We start from the raw sequence: 16,464 nt of genomic DNA, 5'->3' as shown, positions 1-16,464 counted from the left end.
TGAGCATGCGTTACCAGTTTAGCTTTTGCACGTTGTTGTTTCCCATTCCAGTGCTCAGTACACACAGCGTTCATAGTAAATGTTGTATGCAAAGTTTAGAAGAACCAATAGCTTGAGGCTTTTTGAGCAGGGAAACAGGTTTATACTGGGAATCAAATTTAATAACACTAATTTGGATAATAAATTTGAGCACTGGTGGTATAGCCAATTTGTGGTAGTCATACTGAACAAAATTTTTTTTAAGGAAGTTTGGGGGTGCAAGGGAGCCCACTTATATTTTCTTTATTGGGAACAGTCTTGTGTTTTGGTCCATCACCACCATTTAATCTTGAAATGTATAATTTTGATTGACCATTTCACAACATATACTGTATATGTTTAAAATATAAATATATACAGACGTGTCCTCATACAGTATTGCTGCAGTCATGCCAAACAATTGCTCTTGGTGCGCCAAGTACTGTGCAACTCTGCTTGCGCAGAATGTCTTTTTGTATCTTTTTCACCTGAAAATGCATCTTAGGGCGGTATTCAATTAGTTCTGCACCTGCGATAAAGTTCCGCCTGCCGGACTTTTCGCCTACATCGGGTGCCTACATCCCGCGGAAACTTATCGTGCGCGTCCCCTCTATTCACCGTAGAACAGGCGGAAATTGGTGTCAAAATCGGTGAAATCAGCCTGAACCCCCCAAAAAGGTCCAGAAACTTTGGGGATCAATGTAGTAGTGCCCGATTAGTCCTAATTAAACTATTTGGGGTACTTAAGTTGGTACAATTGCTTCTAATTAGTGTCTTTGCACAAGTGGTGAAGAATAGCATTAAGCATTATTTTTTGGTGAAAATATGTAGTTCTGTCAAATTTGGTGTACTTGAAAATGGGGGGAAGCAGTTGGGAAGCTGGTGGACGGAATCCCAACCGTCGGCTTCCCGACAGTCTAATCCCGGCAAGGGGTAAATGACAGGCGTCGAATTCCCGACGCCTCTAAATTTCCCTACGTCGGGAGCCCTGCTATTCAGAGGCAAATCTTTTTCACCTATTACATTGCACTGACTTTCCGCATATATGAAAAGTATTTGGAATTGAATACGGAGATAAGTTTCCTACTAGCAAAAAGTTGCAATCGGCGATACTTTTTCGCGGATCTCGGCTTTTCGCTTCTAATTGAATACTGGCCTTAATCGCAATGTGAAGCCACTGTGCGTCTGAGTCTGAATCTGTATAGGAAGCGCTACAATGCAGTGACCGCAGTTTTTCCACGCCAAATTCTGCTGTGCACCGTATACAGACTCAGTCGCATACATATATACAAGTGGCGCATATCAGATGAATCAGCGCAGTCTCCTGCTGCGTCCTCGTCACATTGCATGATGACTAAACATTTTCGGGTGAAAAAGACGCTCAGCACAAGCAGAGCTGCACAGGATCTGGCGGCTTACTCACGCCAGGCGTCTTGCACCGCATGGTGTATTGAGGCTAGGTGTATGAGGATACATCTGTAAGTGTGCATCTTTATAAACACATTGCATGTGATTCATAATGTCAGACATGCCAGAATTAGCCACTGCCTGCATCTTGCCCACTTTCTAGTGAAATGGGCAGGACATGATGATGCGATACACGGCAAATTGCGTCACCATAGCCCCACCCCTGTACATTGTATTGTGTAGTGGTGTGTTTGTATGTATGTCTTTAAGGAGGGGTGGGGGGGATTACACTATTTACCACCTACACCCTCATAGTGGCCACCTCCATCTCCCCATTGAGAAGTTTTCCAGTGGGTGATTATCGTGTATTGTCAAGTATGCATTAATTGTTAACAGTGCCCCACAATTAATGTATTTTATTGTCTGTGAAAAGCTCAGAAACCTGTACAGATAGGGAAATAAATAAGTCTGGGCTTCTATTGGATAGGGATTCTCTATAATCATCAGTAGCTTAATAATAATAGGAATCACTAATAATAATCCTACTTTATATTTACACTCTCCTTCAGCATTATGTGACACTAAAGGTGCATACACACACAACGATTTTTGAACGATTATCGTTAACGATATAGTTTATCGTTCGATCGTTGAAAAAAATATTTTTTCTGAGTTAAAACGATGAACGATTATCGTTCATGCGCGTTCACGTTTGTAGTTTGTAGTTCAGTCATACTGACCATCTCAACGATTTTCAGTAAGTGAATATGCAAAAATCGTTTGTAGTTCAAAAAAATCGTTCATTACATTCAGTAAATGAACGATTTTAGTAAACGATTTTCGTTCATTTTTCCCTTGAAAAAAGAAACGAAAATCGTTTACTAAAATCGTTCATTTACTAAATCGTTGTGTGTGTTTGCAGTTTTAAAGATAAGTAAAAAATATATATAATCATTTATTTTGGACTTTGAATGATTTTTTTGTAATAAAGTTAGGTTCATTTATTACTGCAAAGCATGACAAGGAAATTGTCTAAAAATATTCTTAATTCCCTGCTCAGACCTCAGCAGTACGATGGTGCATATCAAATTACATGGTCAAAAACTTAAATTCAGTTGTAAAACAAAATGCAAGAATGCTGTTTATTTCTACTGTTTAGCGTACATCTCTGAATCAGGCCCTAAGTGAATATAAAAGTGCAAGTCTACTTTCAAATTTAGAAGCCATGGCCATCTAGGGGATATATTTAGTAAAGTGCTGGTTTTTAGAAGTGGAGCTGTTGCCCATAGCAACCAATCAGACTCTTGCATAATCTTCTAGACGGTGCTAGAGAAATGTTAAGTAGAAGCTGATTGGTTGCTATGGGCAACATCTCCACTTCTAAAAACCAGCATTTTAGTAAATATACCATATCCTGCGGACTCTCCCGTGACTGCCGGGAGGCTCCCGAAAATTGGGTGCCCGTCCCGGCCCCCCAGCAAGAGTAGGCAAGTCTCCCAGAAAGGCCACCGGCCACCAGTGCTGCCCGAAAGCCAAAGTCGGTGGTCTGGGGGTGCGATGACATGATTCGCGCTAAATCATGACATCGTACCCCCGCCCCCTGCCGTATAATATCGACATTATAATTGGGCACAACTCCGCACCGCCCACTTCAGCCTTCCCCACAACACCCGCTGCACCGACCTGGCAGCCCCCTATCAGTCTATTTATGGAAGTCCCATGGCTGGCAATGGCTGTTGTCAGGTAGTGCTGATGATAGCTTTCCTATGCAAAGACAGGGGAAGTCTGTTTAACAAATACAATGGTGTTGCAAACACTCCTTTTATCACTATCGCCTCCTTTTAATTTTTCGGGAATCTGCTAGTGGAAGCCAGAGTCTGGTCTTCTGGAGCAGTGCCATGTGTGAGCTGACAAAGCTTGCAGTGTATTAAAGCAAATATGGAGGAAAGAGAGGACCATATGTACTCGGTTCTCTTTAATATTGTCAGACTTCCATTTTGTGCTGTTGTCTGTGGAGGTGTAAAGAGGAGGATTTAGGTCAGAGTGATGGCGGGCACAAATAATTATAATGAAAATAATAATTCTAATACAGGTTGAGTCTCCCATATTCAATTATTCCGAAATATGGAATATTCCGAAATACGGAATGTTTTTGGCATGACTGAGATAATGAAACCTTTGATTTCTACTTCAGGGTCCATAGGGTATCCACAGGATACCTTGGGTATAGGTGTGACGTCAGTCGCTGGGCACCATAGAGTTAAGCTTTTCAGCCTCCCAGGATGCACTAAGGTCCCCCTCCTATACCCCGCCCCCGAGCCAAGGCACCTCAGTTTAGTTTGGTGCCCGGCCGGCGTCGGGTGCACCTGTCGGAGTGGGGGCTAGAAGAGCCCCTGAAGCTTTCTTCAGTGCAGCTGTGGCTGCACATCTGGATGTACAGCATGGACAGTCAGTCCTGACGTCCATGCTGTCTTCCCTACACCCCCGCCGGTACCAGAACGCCGGTACCGATCCGGGGATGCTGGTGAGCATCTGGGGTCACAGCTAGCGGTGACCCCAGATGTTCCGGACCATGGCCGGATCCAAGGGGGACAAAGGTAAGCAGCGGGGTCCCGCGGTGGGTCCCCGCTGGTCACATGGTCCTAAGTCCCCAGGCAGGGGGCTCCCTGGGGACTGGCTGCAGCGTGGAGCCAGGCGACCAACCTGCGCTTTCCACTACCCCCTGGGACAGCGGACCGCAGCAGAGCGGTAGCGCTGCGGCGTCCCAGGGGTTAAATGCATGCCAGGGGAGCGCGCCTTCCCTGTCTCACAGCCGGCGCCTCCCCCGCTGCACACAGCCCTCTCTGCACGCTGCCGACTGGTCCTGTGGCAGCGCTCCTCCCCCAGGCCAGCCTCCTCTCTGCTCCTCGGCGGCCATCTTCTCCAGAACGCATGGTGAACGCTGCTGGAAGCGCTGGACGGAAGCATCGTGGTCTGGGTCCCCCCGCATACCTCTCCTCTGCTGTGGTCAGGTCTGTGTATGCAGCGCTGTGTCCTACCAGGCCCTGTGTCTGCGTAGTTGAGTGATCAGCGCTGTTAGTGCAGGAATTGATTTTCTTTGCATTGTATGTGACTGTGCTAGCGCTGCTGGCTGTAACTTTTCTCTAAACTGTCAGCTTTATTACTGTCCCTGTTCTTTCTGCTAAGCCCTTGCGGTGCGGTGCTGCTGGGTGGTCTCTCGCCTATTTAAGTTATAATTGGTGAGAGAGGTCACATACGTGGGGCCATCATGTCCGAAAGTGATTTTCCCCTCCGGCTACAGTGTACTACGTGTAAAGTACCGTTAGCGGAGGGGGAGGGTAGCGCGGAGGGCCTTTGCCTGCAGTGTTTGTCCATGGCACGGCCTCTTATGGTTACAGCACCGGTACAGGAGCCGCCCTGGGCTTGTTTCGTTCAGGCGCTTACAGCCTTAGTGGGCCAGTTAGCTCCGCAGCCCGCGTTTACACCGATGGGTTTATCCCAGCAGTCAGTGGTGTCGTCACCCATGCAGGGTTTCCCACGACAATTGGTGGTACCCCACAGTCTCCCTATTTCCCTGCTCCCGGTTTCTCAGGAGCCAGCGTTGGTTAACTCCCTGACGAGTTCTGTACAGCACTTGTCGGATGTGTTGCAAGGGGAGTCTGTGATGCGGCCGCATAAACGGCCGGTGGCGTCTCTGTCGGCTCCTTATGAGGATGACGAGGGGACGTCTGATGATGGGGAGATTCTGGATCCTTACGATCAGGAACCTCTCCATGCTAAGGACGCTGATGCTAAGTCCAAAGTATATATTCCTGGACTTATTCGGGCGGTCCGCACAGCCTTGGTGATTGAGGACGAAGTTCCCCCAGCGGCTAAATCTAAGTATGCCTTTTTCAAGGATGCGAAGGGCGATGCCACAGTCTTTCCTCTTTCGGATCAGTTGGTGGACCATTTGGAGGAGGCATGGAAACAGCCTGGCAAAAGGTACCAGCCGCAGAGACGCCTGGCGGTGGCTTATCCGTTCGCGGATAATTATTTTGCAAAGTGGGAATCCCCTCCACAGGTGGATTCTCACGTGACCCGTCTTGTCCGTAGTGCCACATTGCCGATGCCATCTATGTCCTCCCTTAAGGATGCTACGGACCGCAAGGTGGAGATCTGCCTGAAGTCCGCTTATTCCCTTGCGGGGGGGGCAGCACGACCGGCTATGGCCATTTGCTGGGTTGCCAGAGCGATGGAGCGCTGGGCGGATTCATTAGAGGCTTCTTTTGATTCCGACTGTCCGGCCGAACAGGCGGAGTTGATTGGTAATCTCCGTGATTCGGCCACTTATATCAACGAGGCGGCCCTAGACATTAGTACTCTGGTGTCTAGAATTTCTTCAGCAGCGGTGGCTGCTCGTCGCACCTTGTGGCTGCGATCCTGGAAGGCGGACGCAGATTCCAAAAGGGTCTAGAGGCGTTGCCGTTTACCGGAGAAGTTCTCTTCGGTCCGGATCTGGATAAGATTGTGGCCACGCTGGCGGCAGCCAAATCGGCTTGTCTCCCGTCGGCCGCTGCTCCTTCTGGTTCTGGACCATCGTCCTTTCGGTCATCTAGGGCCCAGGGCAGGCCCAAACCACAGTCATTTCCTCGACAGGCTGGTCCTAAGAAATCGGCCAAGCCCCGGAAGCAGGCATGGAGTACCAGACGTCCGGCCCCCAAGCCAGATGACAAGCCTGCGGCCTGACGGTCCTGGCCTCCCTTTGGGGGATCCCAGGGTGGGAGGCCGCCTGCTGCAGTTCGCCCAGTGTTGGTCGGCCACTACGACAGACACTTGGGTTCTGGAGGTGGTTTCCCACGGATACGCCCTCTCCTTCCGGCACAGACCCCCGGCTCGATTCTTCACCACGGGTCTACCATCAGACCGGAACAAGGCTACGGAGCTGCGGAAGGTATTGCACACTATGCTCCAGGCTGGAGTTATAGTGCCTGTTCCATTCTCCCAGAGGGGCCAGGGTTTCTATTCAAATCTATTTTTGTAACAGAAACCCAATGGGTCATATCGTCCGATTCTCAACCTCAAAGCACTCAACAAGTCTTTGCGGGTCCCAAAGTTTCGGATGGAGACCCTACGGTCCATCATTCTGGCGCTGGAACCTGGGGACTACATGGTGTCATTGGACATACAGGACGCTTACCTGCATGTCCCTATTCTTTTGCGCCATCAACAGTTCCTCAGGTTTGCAATCCGCAGCGACCACTTCCAGTTTCGGGTGTTACCTTTTGGCCTGGCGACAGCACCACGTGTTTTCACCAAGGTGATGGCAGTCATGGCGGCTTCTCTGCGGCTGCAGGGAGTCCGCATGTTGCCGTACTTGGACGACCTGTTATTGGTGGCAGGATCTCCAGAGCTCCTGTTACGCCACTTGGACCTGACCATTGCACTGCTGCAATGGCACGGCTGGCTAATCAAGTGGCAGAAGTCCACTCTAATCCCGTCTCGGAGGATTCTGCATCTTGGAGCCTTATTGGACTCGGGACAGCAAAGGATCTTCGTGACGGAGGACAAGATCTCTGCTTTACAGTCAAGCGCAGTTGTCTGCACAGCCGCCGGGTGTCCCTACACTCGGCGATGAGGTTACTGGGCTCCATGGTGTCGGTGTTCGACATGGTGGAATATGCCCAGTTTCACTCCAGACCTCTGCAGCACCTGATCCTGTCCAAGTGGAACGGCCTGCCTCAGTCTCTGAAGTCCCAGACGATTGTGATCACCCCGGAGGTTTGCCTGTCCCTTGCGTGGTGGTTACAGACGACCCACCTCAACAAGGGACGTCCGTTCTGGGTTCCAAATTGGGTCCTGTTGACAACGGACGCCAGTCTTCGGGGCTGGGGAGCAGTTTCGGGTCCACACTTGTTCCAGGGCAGGTGGACGCCGACAGAAGCGGAGCTTCCAATAAATATCTTGGAACTCCGTGCGGTCTTCAATGCTCTCCAGCAGGCACAGCGGTTTCTCCAGGGTCACCCGGTGCAGGTCCAGTCGGACAACGCTACCACCGTGGCCTACATAAACAGGCAAGGAGGAACTCGCAGTCGGGCGGCTCTCGTAGAGGTCTCTCGGATCTTGGTTTGGGCGGAGCGCAATCTTCCGGCCATATCAGCGGTCTTCATCCCGGGAGTTCTAAATTGGGTGGCGGACTTTCTAAGTCGCCAGGACGTTCATCCGGGGGAATGGTCCCTGCACCCGGACGTTTTTCAACTGCTTGTGGACAGGTGGGGTCTTCCAGAGATCGACCTCATGGCGTCCCGGCACAACAACAAGTTGCCGGTGTACGGGTCTCGCACAAGAGACGAAGGGGCGTCTCTGGTGGATGCTCTGTCCGTCCGGTGGACGTTCCAGTTCGCATACCTGTTCCCTCCGGTCTCCCTTCTTCCACGGGTAATCCGGAAATTCAAACAGGAAGGAGGGACGCTCCTGTTGATAGCTCCCACTTGGCCGAATCGGCACTGGTTCTCAGACCTTCAGGGTCTGTCCGTGGACAGTCCTCTGCGGTTGCCGCTACGACCGGACCTTCTGTCTCAGGGTCCTTGCCTTCACCCGGACCTGACTCGGCTGTCTTTGACGGCGTGGCTGTTGAGACGGCCATGCTGAGGTCCCGGGGGTTTTCCAGCTCTGTGGTGCGTACCATGTTACGAGCTCGGAAACCGTCTTCCGCGAGGATATACCATCGCGTGTGGCATACGTTCTTCCAGTGGTGTCGACCGAGAGGTTATGCACCGCGGGAGTTTCGTCTGTCTCGGATTCTCGCCTTCCTGCAAGCGGGACTAGATCATGGGCTTCGCCTTGCTTCTTTGAAGGTACAGGTTTCGGCCCTATCTGTCTGGTTTCACCGTAGGATTGCTACAATCCCGGATGTGCGCACCTTTATGCAAGGTGTTCTCCGCATTCAGCCGCCCTTTGTTCCACCTGTGGCGCCTTGGGATTTGGCTGTGGTCCTGAGGGCTCTCCAAGGACCGCCGTTTGAACCACTGGGCTCAGTGGATCTTAAATAGCTAACAGCTAAGACTGTTTTCCTTCTGGCCATTGCTTCGGCCAGACGTGTTTCTGAGTTAGGGGCTCTTTCTTGTAGACCCCCTTTCTTGGTTTTTCATGGGTACAGGGCAGTGCTCCGCACTCGGCCCGAGTTTCTTCCCAAAGTTGTTTCCCAGTTTCATGTTAACGAGGAAATCGTTGTTCCGGCCTTTAACTCACCGGGTCTTTCCGTGGGTGAGGCCTCTTTGGATGTTGTGCGGGCCTTAAGGACTTATGTTGACCGCACTTCTTCGTTTAGGAAGTCGGATGCTTTGTTTGTCCTCTATGGCTTCCGTAAAAAGGGTTGGCCTGCTTCAAAGCAAACTTTGGCAGCCTGGATCCGTATGGCTATTTCTGAAGCTTATCTTCATGAAGGTCCCTCCTTCTCTGAAGGCTCATTCCACTAGGTCTGTGGGTCTTTCGTGGGCAGCTCGACGTGGTGCCTCGGCAGTTCAGATCTGCAAGGCTGCTACGTGGTCCTCTGTCCATACCTTCGTGAGGTATTACAGGTTTGACACCTTCGCCTCTCAGGATGCTTCCTTCGGGCGGCGGATTCTCCTTTCTGCACAGGAGCGTCCCCACCCTTAAAGGATACTGCTTTGGGACATCCCCAAGGTATCCTGTGGATACCCTATGGACCCTGAAGTAGAAAATATGAGATATGGTAAGAACTTACCCTTGTTATCTCTATTTCTACGAAGTCCATAGGGTTCCACAGGACTCTCGCCCTGTCGCACCTGTGCTGCAGATGGGCTTTGCTCTGGTCACCGGTTTTCCGTCTCCCTCTGGTGAGAATGTGATTCTTGTATGTGTCCAGATCTTTTTTCTCTCTCTGCCTTCTCCTCCTCCGGCCTATGGCTTGATAACTAACTGAGGTGCCTTGGCTCGGGGGCGGGGTATAGGACCCTAGTGCATCCTGGGAGGCTGAAAAGCTTAACTCTATGGTGCCCAGCGACTGACGTCACACCTATACCCAAGGTATCCTGTGGAACCCTATGGACTTCATAGAAATAGAGATAACAAGGGTAAGTTCTTACCATATCTCATATTTTTTGATGGTTCAGTGTACACAAACTTTGTCTAAGGCACACAATTATTAAAAATATTGTATAAAATTACCTTCAGGCTGTGTGTATAAGGTGAATATGAAACATAAATGACTTTCATTCTGTACTCAAACTTTGTTTGAACCACAAAATTATTGAGTATATTGTATAAAATGACCTGCAGGCTGTGTGTAGAAGGTGCATATAACACATAAATGCATTCTGTGTGTATATTTGGGTCCTATTCCAAAAATATCTCATTATGGTATGCAATTATTCCAAAATACAGAATATTCCGTTATCCAAAATACCCCTGGGTCCAAGCATTTTGGATATGGGAGACTCATCCTGTAATAATGATATCAGTGCTATATATCACCAAACATTTCAGATCTTGGGATGAGGAGCATGGCCGCATCATGATTGTGGCTTGTGATCCACTAAGCTGCCCCTTAGCCACTTCCTCTCCAACCACACAAGCATTGCCACATGCGGCACATATTTATTGCTACTCTGCTATACAAACCAGCTGTAAAAGGGAGATTGTTTACAACACTCATCCCAACTTTCCAACTGCCCAAATCAGAACTGTTGAGTGTATGATAATGGGCGGTATTCAATTGTTTTCGCGCTCCGGGTTCTCCCATCTAAAGTGACAGGAGATCGTTGGGCGCTCTTCAATTGATGCTCATTTTCGCGCTGATCACGCCCATAGTGGTCAGGTTTAGAAGCGTAAAATGGCTACCTCCAACCAAAGTGCTGGGCGCGATGGCGAAAAGTACTGTTTGGGCGACCAAACAAAACAGGTAACTTTTCCCCCATTTCAGCTCGCACCCCCCCTGGGGCAACGAGATGAAATGATGCGCCGCAGCTGATCGCGCCCGACAGGAGCAACAATTCCCTGCGGTGGAGAGTGCTATCTCTGCGTTGGAGAGTGCCTTCTCTGCGGTGGGGAGTGCAGCCTCTGCGGTGGAGGGTGCAGCCTCTGCGGTGGAGAGTGCTGCTTCTGCGGTGGGGAGTGCCTTCTCTGCAGTGGAGAGTGCCATCTCTGCGGTGGAGAGTGCCATCTCTGCAGTGGAGAGTGCCATCTCTGCGGTGGAGAGTGTTATCTTTGCTTCTCTTTGAGCAGAACTGTGTTTTGTGTAATACCTAATTATTTTAAATGGCGTCATTGTGTGCCAAAAGCGGAACCCCTGGGCTTATTGGGGTGATTTATTTCTGAGCAATGGTGTAATGTGGTTCTGTAACGGCACATTGCAACCACCATTAGCTATTTTTATAAAATTCAGGGATGTTGGGCTATCATTATACACTATGTAGACAGAAGTTATTGGACACTGACAGCAAGTTGACGTCAGTACTTTGTAGGTCCACCATCTGCAGTAATTACTGCAGACACCCTTCTTGGCAAACTGTTCCCAAATACCTGGACAACGGCCGGCAGTATGTTTTGCCATTCTGCCTTAAGTACAGTGACCAAGAAGAAGGCAGAGTCGGCTAGAATGTACCGTCGCTCCAATTCATCCCAGAGGTTCTCAGTGGGGTTTAGATCTGGCCTCTGGGCTGGCCAGTCCATCCGGGTTACCGAATTTCTGAATATCAGTACAATGTCGCCCTGGAAACATGACAAGTGGCATTGATAAAAAAAGTGTTCACGCTAGGCTGTATTTGCAGGGTACTGCTGCCTGCCTGATATTTAAAGGGCAAAATTGTCCCTCCCCTTTTAGTAACGCCCTGCTAAAACACATTGGCCACATAGGTCGTTCTACCGCCGCGTTAATAGATGCCATGCGCATGCGACGGCATCTATTCACATTAAAGGAGAGCTTGGGAGAAGACCAGCACCTTCGTAGTCGGTTTTGGTTCTAATTCGTCATCCGGTTTTGGTTTTGCCACATCTCCGTGACTGGTTTTGTTTTTGGATTTTTTTCCAAAAATTTACAAAAAAGCTAAAATCACATAATTTGAGCCTTTTTTGTTCCTACAGTATTATTAACTTCAATAACATTAATTTCCACATATTTCCAGTCAATTTTGACCACCTTACAGCTCATAATATTGTTTTCATCCAGTTTAGGCCAAAAGGTTGCACCGAGCTAGCTGGCTGACTAAGCTAAGCGACAGCAGTGAGCGGCACAAACACGTGGCAATTTAACTTCCAACATGGCACATCAGGAAACAAATGATTTAATTAATCAAGAGGCCCTGCAGCAACAGTCAGTTACTCACACGGCACAACAGTTTTTTCTGTGACTTGCTTCATTCCAGGCCTCAGTTTCAGATGCTCTCTATCTGTTTCAGCACATTGACCAGCTCATATACAGCAGCGTGGTGCAAGATTTTTGTCTGTGACTTGCTTCACTAAAATCGTCACTGCTCATCTCCCTTTTGTCACAGATGAATGGTTCATACACTTAAACCTTCCTCGACCAATGCTGTATAGATTAGTGAAAACCGCATCAAAATCCGTCCAGAGGTTTAAGAAATTAGCCCAAATGAACAGACAGACCCCTAAACCGTGGACTTTATTTTAAATTTATATAGAGAAGATTATATGTTATAACACATAGCTCTTGTGCTGTTTTATAAATATCAGAGCATACACATAATTATGGCTAAAAACTTCTCAACTATTTGTGCACGTCAGCAGAAGATGCAAACGGATAAGTAAAGGCAGGGCCGTAGCTAGGGTAGTGCGGCCGGTGCCATCGCACAGGGCACCACAGGTCAGGGGGCGCTGTTTGGGGCTGTCAAATTTCTGTTTATTATCATTCTTGCTTGTAGCTTCCTCTTATTTCATCCCCAGCCTCTCCTGGCCTCCCCTATCTCTTCCCTGGCCCTTCCCCATGAAGCCATGGCCATTTTTTGGGTACATTATGTCCCTTTGAAAAATGAGGGGGTCGCCAATGCTCTTTCTGGCACAGGGCACCAAAAAGTCTAGTTACAGCTCTGAGTAAAGGTATGATAGCAGGTTGAACTATTGTGACATGCAAGTGTTTACAGAATGGCTGAGGAAAATATTACTGGGAAATTGCCTGGGTCTCACATCATAACATTCATACACTGTCATCTAATAAATTATTGCATTCTGAGGTACACACACATTTCCTGGCCAAGCCTCCTTATAAAAGAGCATTCATCCATTTAACCCCACTCAACTATAAGAAAAAAATAAAGAGAGCAGCAAGGAAGACAGGAGGGATTGCTGACATATGTGGCAAGGAAACTGTATTCACCATGCAGATAATAATTATCAGTTAATTCAAATATGAACTCACAGCTCGTGTTAAAGGGTTATATGCTCATCATGTCGACATTCTGAATGTTGACACCAGAATGTTGACATGGTATGAATGTGGGCATTCAGAATGTCAACATAGACAGAATGCAGACATTCCACATGTCGACATTTAGGAGTCTATCAACGAGTTTTATCATACGCGTGATAAAACTTGTTGCGTATGAAAAATGACAGTTGGGAGCTGATTGGCTGGAGCACCATTTATCATACGCAGCATGTTTTATCACTCGTTGTGTATGATAAAACCAGTTGATAAATAGGCCCCTTAGAATGTCGACTTCATCATAATGTTGACATTGTGAATGTCGATAGATAGAATGTCAATGAACGGTTTTAGCCAATTTTAGGGTTAGGTTTAGGATTAGCGTTAGGCTGCAGCTAGGTTTAGAGTAATTAAGATGTCTGTCGAAAACTGCATGATCGACATGCCGACTGTTGACATTCATAATATCAACATTATGTCAGTGTCAACAATGTAAATGTCGACATTTGAAATGCCAACCTCCTGTCCATGTCAACATCCTGAATGTCAACATTCAGAACATAATGACATTCTGTTGTCAACATTCTGAATCTCAACATTTTGTACTATACCTGTTGAAGTTAAAAGCTGGGGGGGGGAAGATGTATAGATTATTTTAATAAAGCAAGACATACCATACAGTTCATTGCCCTGCAATCTATCTTCGTCTTATCAGTTCACAGTTTAACTCTCTTCGTGTAAATGATTTATCGTATGTGAAACCTTGTAGTACTGTAAATATATATGGCATTGAAAGAGTAATAAATAGAACATAGAATGTTCTGTTATGTTTAAGCCAGTTAATGGATGGTTAATGGCTTATGTGTATGTTCTTTTGCTTCTGCATTTTTTGGTAAATAGCTACCTAGAATGGTGTGCACTATAATACTGTTTGATATTAAAAGTCCACCATAGCTCTTCTGCTTTTCATAAAGAACCTTTAAATAAACATTGCATTGCAGTAAAGGCATCTTCTGATATTCATAAATGTACATGCATTCTCCCCATACATTTTCACAACTGCAGACGTTTGGCACTGTGGCCGTATGGGAGAGCCTGCTCTGTAAATTGCTGGAAGGGGACACTGATACCATGTAACTTAGCCACATGTTATAGGTGCTGTGATAAAATTGCCTGGTATGTGTGTATGGAGTGATCATTGCCCTCAATATCTGAATGCAAGGCAACAATTGTTCAAAATAACATAAATACAGAGTCGAATCACATTATTATGACCACCAGCTAATAGCCAGAGTAACCGCCATGTGCGGCACAGACAGCAGCTAGACGGGCTGTGAGTGACTCAATAAGGTGCTGGCAGGTTGGCACAGGTATCTGGAGCCATGCTGACTGCAGTGCATCCCACAGCTGCTGGAGGGTGCGTAGTGGATTATCCATAGAGCGAACACAACGATCGAGGTGGTTCCACAGATGCTCAATTGAGTTCAAGTCCAGGGAATTATGGGGCCAGGGAAGTACTTGGAGGTTTTGGTCGTGCTCGTCCAACTACTGTCGGACATTTCTAGCTGTGTTGCATTGTCTTGCTGGAAGATTCCACCCACCTCAGGGAAGACAATCAGGCTGAGGGTGCCTTCTATGAGTGGGCCCAGAGAAAGTCATGAAAACATTCCCCAGACCATAACACTGCCACCACCAGCTTGTGTTCACTGCCACCACCAGGTTGCAAAGTGTTTGTTCCCCCAATGTTTCCCTTTTGACACACCAACGTCCATCCGTTTGATGAAGCAGATAACGTGGCTCATCAGAGAAGGCAAGCCATCGACAATCAGCGGAGGTCCAATTCTGATACAAGCGTGAAAATTGAAGCCTTTTCCGCCAATGCACCTTCGTTAACATAGGTGCAGTGAACATCCGTTTGCTTCAGAGCCCCATACGCAGCAGGGTTTGCTGAACTGTCATTGTAGACACATGTCTGGTGGCCCCCAGGTTCATTTTGATGGTGAGCTGCTTACTGTAGCGTGTCGGTCGGCCCTCACGCACCTTCGTAGCCGATGTCCACCTCTCACATCAATGGCACATGGTGCTCCTCAGTTTCCATATTGGTTATTCGCAATGGTGCCATTTGTCCAGTCACTTCACCACAGCAGCACGCAAACAATTCATAAACTACACTGTTTCAGAAATACTGCTACCAGTAGCGGCTCTAAAGGTAGGACTGTAGCGCAGTCCAAAATGCAAATAGAGGAGCCACACCAACTGCCTTTTCAAACGTTGTCAAACATCACCGGCCAGGACTCACTGGCAGTTGGTGTAGCTCCCCTAATTGAATTTTGGACTGTGCTGCAGCCTCACGTCTGGAGCAGAATCGGTATGAATGACTGCCAGACGAGAGCCCGGCGGTCGAAATCCCGACACCGGCAGCCGAACAGCGCAGATCGAGACAGAAGTAAGTAAAGTACCTAACCCTCCCCTCTCCCCCCCTAACCCTTAGGGGTGCCAAAAGCTAACCCCCCCCCTAGTGCCCAACCCTAACCTCCCCCCAGGAGTGCCTAAACCCAGAATGCCCTTCTGCTCCACGGGAGGTTTCTGTCCTCCCTGAGCTCCCCGCACCCTAAAGCTAACCCTCCAAGGGGGGTGCCTGACCCTAACCCCACCTTCCCCTAGCCTAACCCTCCATGGGGGGGTGCCTAACCCAAGGTCCCCCCAGGGATCCATAAGCCTGACCCCCCCCATCCCTGGCTACGTGGATACTTACCCCTGGCGTTAGACGATCGGTCCAGCGTCCAGTCTGGGTCCCGGCGTCGGGATTAACATAGGCGTCAGTTTTTCGACGCCTATGTTAGATCCCTTGCTGGGATTACACTGTCAGGATTGTGACCGGTGGCCTGACTGCATCCCCTCTGGAGCCTCCACTGACTGCAACCCTTGGCCTAAAAGTCAATGGCCCTCATTCAGAGCCGTTCGCTATTTGCGGTCGTTCGTTTAAAAACAAGGGGTGGCTATTCAAATGATCCGTACGCACATTGCAGTCTGTTCACACCTCTAAGTCTGAACGAACGAGCAAAACATACGCTCGTTTATTTGTTAAAAACGCCCCCTGGCCGCTCGCACCATACGTCATGTCCGCTATTTATTAGATTAATCGAGTACATCGACCAGCGTATGAACTGCTCGCTATTCTTGTGGTTGGTGTTTGCTACCACAAATTTGCGAGCAGTTCTGGCTATAAAATAACCCAGTGACGTGGTCAATGACGCTGCTGTTTTAAATATACACACCCATAAAACGCCCGTTTTGACCTTTAAGCACGCCTGCGTTCGGATCTCCACTCCCCATTTTCAAGCACCTTCCCCTGTTACCACCCACATACGCCTCATTCTGTCACTCAAAATAGCAGGCACTCGCTATATAGCGTACAAACGATTTTCGGCCGCACTGACTGGTGCGCGCATGCGTACTAAAAACCGTACGCATGCGCAGATGTGCAAACATCGCTCGGAACGAGCGTACTGCCGCTAACGAGCGGCTCTGAATGAGGGCCAATAATCATCCCTTTTTGCAACTCAGATAAATATCCTCTTTTACCCATGACAGGAACAAGTGATATGTGTGCAGACGGCTTATCGCACACCTTATATACCCACCAAGCCAGCGCACAG

The 16,464-nt window shown here is 48.4% G+C and overlaps 1 protein-coding gene across 5 annotated transcripts in view; it reads left to right on the top strand.

Moving 5' to 3' along the window:
• Window positions 1-16,464, top strand: part of B4GALNT1 (beta-1,4-N-acetyl-galactosaminyltransferase 1) — a 108,764-nt gene that overhangs the window by 37,194 nt on the left and 55,106 nt on the right. The gene's annotated exons all lie outside the window — the stretch shown is intronic.

The sequence above is a fragment of the Taudactylus pleione genome, unplaced genomic scaffold (genome assembly GCF_031769625.1).
Source record: "Taudactylus pleione unplaced genomic scaffold, aTauple2 ptg000065l, whole genome shotgun sequence".
Lineage (NCBI taxonomy): Eukaryota > Metazoa > Chordata > Amphibia > Anura > Myobatrachidae > Taudactylus > Taudactylus pleione.
Note: the sequence above shows the minus strand (reverse complement) of the source record. Positions and strands in the feature narration are given on the sequence as shown.